The following is an 8,098-nucleotide window of genomic DNA, read 5'->3' on the forward strand; positions in this document are numbered from 1 at the left end:
TTTTTTGGTTTTTCAAGACAAGGTTTCTCTGTTTAGGCCTGATTTCCCTGGAATTCACTCAACTTAAAAATCCCCCTGCATCTGCCTCCCATGTATTGGCATAGGCCACCACCACCCATCTAAATTTTTTTTCAAATTTGCAATGTTTTTAATATAATTGAGTTAAAAATGTAAGGATAGTATATAAATAGCTTTTAAAATATTAATGTGTAAGGCTAGAGAAGTGGCTCAGCAGTTAGAACACTTGCTATCTCTTGTAGAGGACTTGAGCTTGATCCCCAGCACAGTGACAAGAGGCTCACAGCTGCCTGTAACACCAACAAGGAAACTGGATGCCCTCTCTTGGCCTCCACAGGCTCTGCGCCCACACCCACACCCACACAAACGCTGAAAAGGTGATAGACGCTCTTAACCACTGAGCCATCTCTCCAGCCCTCAGATACATAGTTAAAAATCTTTAAACTTTTAAAATTAATTTAATTAAAACCTTTTATTAAAAAATAGTGCTGGGGCTGGTGAGATGGCTGCTTTTCTGGAGATCCTGAGTTCAATTCCCAGCAACCACATGGTGGCTCACAACCACCCATAATGAGATCTGATGCCCTCTTTTGGTGTGTCTGAAGACAGCTACAGTGTACTTATTTTATAACAAATAAATCTTTTGGCTGGAGGGAGCGAGCGGGGTCTACCGGAGCGAGGTCCTAAAAGTCAATTCCCAACAACCAGATGAAGGCTCACAACTATCTGTACAGCTACAGTATGTACTCATATACATAAAAAATAAATAAATTTAAAAAAATAGTGTCATCAAATTATCTTAGTATAGTACCACAGAACATCTGGCAACAAAATGAGTACAACAGAAATTATTTCAAGTAGGTACCTTCATCAATAACTGGGTTTTTAAAATCATCCCCATTTGCAGCCAAAAACATGCTTGCTATAATAATTTTTAATTCCTTTTCTCTTTCAGGCTATATAGTCATTTTCAGGAATGGGCCAAAGCTATGAAAATTAAAATTCATTCCAAGTTGAAACAAGCCATATAAACTAAATTTTACGAGTTTTAAAGACAAATAAGTGCCCCAAAATAGATTCTAGCCTTTTTAAAAATTATACATATACTTATAGATAACAATTTTTTTAAATCTAGCATTGTTCTGTGACCAACTAAAATATGGACTTAGGACATCTTGGCAGAAGAAGAGAGCGGGATCATATGTTAATCTGATGCTATAAATGTTGGCATGTGGCATGTTCTTCCCATAATGAATGATTCTTCTAGAGTGAATTGACTACTAAAATATCCACATCATTTTTTTTTCTGACTAATTTTCAATATACAAGACCAGAAAGTGCTTCTTGGGAATAAAAATTTACTTTTATTATCACCTAATTTTAATTATCTTTATATGCTCACTTAGAATGAGTACATGGGCAAACTCCTAACGATGCTGAACATGCCCTCCCAGTTAGGTCAGCTAGCAGACGCCCATCAGTCTGCAGCATTCATTAAAACTAAAACAAAGCAAATGGAAAACCCAAAACAGCAGCTATTTCAATACAAATGGAACAGGCGACTAAATCTGAGAATTCCTTACAAAGATGTTTTCGCCACTTAGATCTTGCTAATACTTCCTTCTTTCGTTGATGGAATCGAGCCATGGTAACATTTGTGACTGGAAGAGAAATGAAATGACTCTGTTAACTTAGAGTGCTGCGGCATATGGCAATCATAGGTGGTAGACTAGCTGTGTCCGACGAGAGTGGAAGCAAGCCCCGTGGCACAGACGTTATCAATTACCACACGTGGTGACCATGCTGACACCACACATCTTTCCAGGAAGGAAATGGCTCGGGCATATGAAGGAGTTTGCTGCCTTGTGAAAGAGTGGTCTATAAATGACATATCTGGCACCAAGACGGCACAGGCTGTTTTCAGCAACTGAGCTAAGGCTTCATCTGATTAACCCTTACTACACACCTAACATGGTAGTTATTTGCAAAAAGACAGCAATTGAAGTATATATCCAAAATGAGCATGTGTCTTTCAAATGTAAACTGATTTTCAAATAATGGCATGGTGGTACTTGCCATCCCAGTACTTAGGGATGGAGGCGAGAAAATTCCAGGCTAACCTGAGATATACAGTCTCAAACCCTGTCTCAAAACAAGACAAAACAACCAAATAGCTGAGTGGTTAAGAACACTAGCTGTTCTTTCAGAGGACATGAGTTCAATTCCCACATAGTGGCTCACAAGCTCAGTACCACAAGATCCAACGGCATGCGACACACATGTGGTATGTGGTACATAGACACATATGCAACCAAAACACCCATACACAGAATTTTAAAAAGCAATTATATTTCAAATGTCCTATTAAATTACCACATAAAAATCTGAATTTTTATATCACTGGAAGAACATGCCAGTAATTTCGAAACTCTTTAGGAATAAAGCCTATGGGAAAAATTCAAGATTACATATAAAGAAATAAACTTGTAATTATTTATTCTAAGTACTATCAAAAAATTACAGTGTAAAGCAACGTGGTTTTAGAAGCTCTGCCATGCGTTGGGTATGGTGGCACACTTTTAAGCCCAGCATTGAGAAGATCTAGCAGTCTACCCAGAGAAGCTCACAGGTAGCTAGGCTGGTTTTCTACAGCTTCAAAGTAAACTATACTAGAACTCAGGTGACTTGAACTGAGATCATCGGGCTCTTCCACAGCCCAGTACCTTGACTACGTGGCTCTCTCTTGCAGGTGTCGAAGAGCACTTGTGGACTGAAAACGCCAGGGTTCAACTGGGCCACATGCTGAAGACAACATATTTCCATTATGTTTCATTTATATTGGAAACACTCATTACAGGAGGTGAGACAGGTCACATTAGCCCAGGCTAGCTAGCTTCAATGTCCTATGTACTCGAGGCTATCCTTTAACTCTGATTCTCCTGCCTTCAACTCCCAAATGCTAGAATTCTGTTGTTTTGTTGTTTGTTGGTTTTTGTCCTGTGAGTGTTTGTCTGCGTGTATGTGTGTGTACCACATATGTACCTGATGTTCAGGGAGTCTAGAAGAGTGAGTTGGATCCCTGGAACTTAAGTTAGAGAAGGATGTTAGCTGCCGGGTGGGTGCTGAGAACCCAGGTCCTTTGAACGAGCAATAAATGCTCTTAGCTGCTGAGCCCTACCTCCAGTCCGAGTGCTGGGTTCTCAGTTGTGCCACCGTACCACTCCCAATATGTGAATACATGAGAAATAAGAACTTGATCTATGGCTAAGCTAGCAGTTGATGCCTAGTTGTGTACTGAGTTTAGCTAATGATGCCCACTGTAACATGCTACATGTAACATATGTAACACAGCCTAGAGTAGACAAACTTCTTACATGTGACTTAGGACTTTAAAAGTGAGTGTTCTAGCCAGGCCTGGCCACACAGCCTATAAGCTTAGCTAACTCAGGAGTAGCTCAGGAGGCCCAAACATGAAAATCACCAGCTCAAGGCTAGCCTAGGCAATGTAGTCAAGAAAATTGTTGCATATTGGCGAGGAGGGGGGTGGGCTGTTTGTTTGTTTGTGACAGGGTTTCTCTGTATAGCCCTGGCTGTCCTGGAACTCTCTATCTAGACCAGGCTGGCTTTCAACTCAGAGGCCCGTCTACCCCTGCAGGGTTTGAGATTGGTTTTGGATTTTGTTTAAGGTTGAGGATGTAACTCGGTGGTAGGGCACTTGGTGGTAGGTCTTAGGTTCAACAAGCAGTAAAAAAATAAATAAAAATAAAGATGAAGAAGTGAGTGTCCTAAATGAGGGGATGGAACATAGTTTTGTATTAGCTAGTCTTGTGAGCAAACAGCGTTGGTTCTATTGATGGGACTGCATTGGTCAGGTTAGTAACTAGACCTCTTTCAGACTCAACACAACCTACTGCGCCCCTTCTGTCAAAAGAGGGGCCAAGTAATTTATTTTAAAGTACTGCAATGTTTATCTTCATGAGTGTGTGACGAAGTTCAGAAACTTGAACTTAGGAGCTCAGAAATGTGAACTTAATTACCTAGGATATCAAGTCTAACAAGTCTACAGGAGACCAATACATAAAGCCCACAGTAAGAATGGGAATCACAGTGAGAACTATTAATTCCAAAGTGATGGGGCCGACAAATGTCTTTAATCCCAGCATTTGGGAGGCAGAGGCAAGCAGATCTCTGTGAGTTCAAGGCCATCCTGGTACCCAGTGAGCTCCAGGACAACCAGAGAGCTACATGATGAGACCCTGCCTCAAAAAAAGTGTGTGTGTACAAGTATATATGAATAATATATACATATTATACTTATAGCTATATAAAGTATATATATATGAGTATATACATTATGTGCATATATACATATATATGTATATATGTGTGTATATATATGTGTGTGTGTATATATATGTGTGTGTGTGAGAAACACAAGTGACTAAAAATTAAAAAAAAACATTTTCTTTAAATCTAGTGCTTTTCAAATTTAAATCCTGTATCAAAAGGAAAGCACTGGAAAGAAAGTCATAAGACATTTTTTCTTTTTTTCTTTTTTCTTTGGAAAGGGAGAGCTTATTAAGCCACTTTATTTATTTTTGTCTTCATTTAATTTTTTTCTTTCTAAGAACTAGTATGCTTCCTATAATTAATTGAACTGATTAGTTTTATAACTATATTGGAGCCTCAATTTTTATGGCTTCTTGACATAAATTATCTTTACATTACTCGTTGGTTTTTGTCATTTGTCTTACAGCTTTTTATTTTTGAAAGTAGGTAGGATGTAATCTTACATTCTCGCTACATCCTTTTTGAGTGAGTACAATTTTTATATCTTCATAAAACAAATAACACAGACAAAACCATATTTAAAGTAATAGTGTGCTTAAATCTCACATCTCACTACACTTAATGGGAGTCAAATGAACAGCTGACATACCAAAAATCCTCTGTCAAAGGTGAGCTGGGACCAAAAAGAGGCAAAGAAATAGACTGCGGTCAAAAATACATGGAATCTTGTCAACATATTTTATGCCAAAAATCAGTTCTAAGGGAGCAAAATGTTCTGTAAATTTTAACAGTAACAGTAAATTTAGGCACTGATGTTAACTAAAAATACATATTATGAACAGTCAGCCTCTTTCCTGTAACTCAATATGTTTTTGAAAGCAATAGAATACCAGCTTTGCCTCAAAACTGAAATTCAACATACCCCAGCAGTAATCCCAATATTGATTTTTATTACATTTTACTTGTTTGTTTTTGACACAGGATCATGCTGTATAGACAAAGCTAACCTGAAATTAGCAGCAATCCTCCTGTCTCAGCTTCCTGAGTGCTGGGATTAGATAGGCAGCATCCACAACTCTGTGATCTTGAAAGTAAATATGTCTCTCTTTCCAGTATCTCCAGTACTGGTCATTTACGGTGACTGCCTCGCAATGTCTCTGTAAAAACAGAAGCCATGATATCAAACAATGATTTATAAACAACTTTGTGAATAAGGCCATGACATGGAAAATAAAGATGCGCAAACTGGCACGGCGCCTGGAAGTCTCAGGCAGAGTGAGGTGCGGGTCTTCTAACTTTAATCCTACAATCGTCCTATCATGTTATGCTATAATTTTACCACCAACTGCAGAAAATTGATTAAGAACATTACTGACAAAAGTAAAACACAGTGGGGCTGGAGATGGCTCAGTGGTTAAGAGCAATCACCTGTAACCCTGGTGTTCCTGTGGCACATTTGGAGGTAGAGACCAGAGAATCCCTGGAGGCTTGCAGACCAGCTGTCCTGGATCATACAAAGAGATGCTGTCTCAAACAAGATAGAAAGCAAGGACCAACCATGAAGTTGTCCTCTGACCCCCCATCTGGACTGTGATTGCACATTCACCTACATACACAAAAGTGCATACAAACACATGCATCACACAGGAAAAATATTGGTAGAACTATTATTCTCTTCCTCCTTCTTCTCTTTCTCCTCCCCCTTTATCTCCCTTCCCCTCTTCCCTGCCCCTCTCTGAAACGGTTTCTTTGTGTATCCCTGGCTGTCTTGGAATTCATGCTGTAGACCAGGTTGGCCTTGGATTCACAGAGATCCACCTGCCTTTGTCTCTTAAGTGCTGGGATTAAAGGCATGTGCCACCATCACCTGAGTTATGATTTTCTTGAGTATGTGATGTGCGTGCTGGCACGTGAGTGTGTGTGTGTGTGTGTGTGTGTGTGCATGTAGAGGCTAGATTACAATTCAGTGCATTCCCCAGTTGCTGTACACCCTGCTCTTTTAAGACAGGGCCTCATTGGACCAGGCCCATAGATTCAGCTGGGTTGTCTGGCCCATGTACTCCAATGATCTGCCTGTCTCAGCCTCCTCAGTATGACACAAGTGTGCACAGTTTTTGTTTTTTGTTTTTTTATGTGGGTTCCATGGATGGAACACAAATCCTCATGCCTGCAAGCATTTTCCTGAATGAAGTATCTCCCTGGCCCCTGGTGGAATAATCTCTTTTCTAGAAATGTAGACATATAACAACTATATTTATAATGTTAAGCTTGTATCCTAAAAATAAACAAAACCAGGTGCTGATTTAGGTTGTGTGAGCTTTTAACTTTAATATTTTATCATATTAAATACCTAGATTTACTTGGAACCAAATTGATTTTCCAAGTAGAGCAATAAACAGTGTAAATTTCTGGTATTTGTTCTTCCAAAATGAGTTTTTAAAGTAGGCTTATGTTGTACCAGTTATATCCAAAACATGGTAAAACAGACATAACATAAAAACACTGGGAATGAGTAATGATATACACAGAGTAAAAATGTCTTCAGGAAACACATTACTTTGTACAAGGAATATGATAATTAAAATAACAACAGCCAGGTATTGGTGGTACATACCTTTAATCCCAGCACTCAGGAGGCAAGCAGATCTCTCTGAGTTCAAGGCCAGCTGGTCTACAGAATGAGTTCCAGGACAGCCAAAGCTACACAGAGAAGCCCTGTCTTGAAAAACCAAAAACACACACACACACACACACACACAAAAGAAAACAAAACAACCCAAAAAAACCCAAAAAACAAAAAAGCAAATGAGCAAACAAACAAGCAAACAGCACCAACAACACTGGGGGCTACAGAAATGCTCCAGCAGTTAAAAGCTTGCAGAGGTTCAGTTCCCAGCACCTACGTGGTATCTCAGAACTGCCTGTAACACCAGTTCCAAGGGATCTGACACTGCCTTCTGAGCTTTATAGGCTCCAGGCACACACATGATACACAGATATATATGCAGTCAATTCATAATCTTGGAACTGTTGCTTGGGCTGGCTGTCATCACTAACAAATACTTGAGATAAAGGGTTATTGTGGCTTAGTTTTAAATGTTGTAGCCCAAAATCGGACAGGCTCATTGCTTCCAAGCCTCTGGTGGGCTTGCCAGATGGCAATGGCAGATGCGCACATGACAGAAGAACTAAACTGCTCATCCCAGGACCAGGAAACAAGAGAAAATGGAGACTTGGGGGTCCCACAACCCTCTTCGAAGTGTACTCTCCATGATCTAAAGATTTCCCACTTCTGAGGCCCTGTTTCTTGGTTTCTAGTACCTTCCAATAATATCTCCTGGGAATGAACACATTAACTTTTGATGCATACTTAAGAGTCACATTATATCAATATTCATGAATGTACATCATGACCTTACCAGAATCATACCCATAACAGGAAATAAAAGGAAATCTGATTCTTTTTAGTTGACCAAGATGAAATCCAAATGAACTTGAGACACGGCCTCATGGAGCTCAAGCTGGTCTCAAACTCTCTATGTAGCTGAGGATGGCCTTGGATTCCTAACCCTCCTGCTCTATCTTCAGGTGCTAGAGTTGGGCTCTTTAGAAAGACTTTTATCTACTTCACTCATCTCTCCTGGAGAAACAAGCTCATAAAAACTGGAGACAATAAATAAACTATCACCAGTTAAAACCAAGTAACAGAAAATGCTAAGGTGCGCGTGATGGCGGTATTTGAGGCGAAAACTTCAAGGAAAGTCAGCCTCCTGCCTCCGCATTGTTGCCT

General features: G+C 39.7%; 1 protein-coding gene across 1 annotated transcript in view; it reads right to left on the reverse strand.

Annotated features, from left to right (window-relative positions):
- Positions 1-1,368: 1,368 nt before the first annotated feature.
- Positions 1,369-8,098, reverse strand: part of Rad51c (RAD51 paralog C) — a 39,914-nt gene continuing 33,184 nt past the window's right edge. The window contains exons 8-9 of the transcript XR_004113243.1: positions 5,316-5,465; positions 1,369-1,679 (exon numbers count right to left, since the gene is read on the reverse strand). The gene's annotated coding sequence lies outside the window, so the exon portion shown is untranslated. The remainder of the gene's footprint in view (positions 1,680-5,315; positions 5,466-8,098) is intronic.

Source organism: Mastomys coucha, unplaced genomic scaffold (assembly GCF_008632895.1).
Source record: "Mastomys coucha isolate ucsf_1 unplaced genomic scaffold, UCSF_Mcou_1 pScaffold5, whole genome shotgun sequence".
In the NCBI taxonomy this organism is placed as follows: Eukaryota; Metazoa; Chordata; class Mammalia; order Rodentia; family Muridae; genus Mastomys; species Mastomys coucha.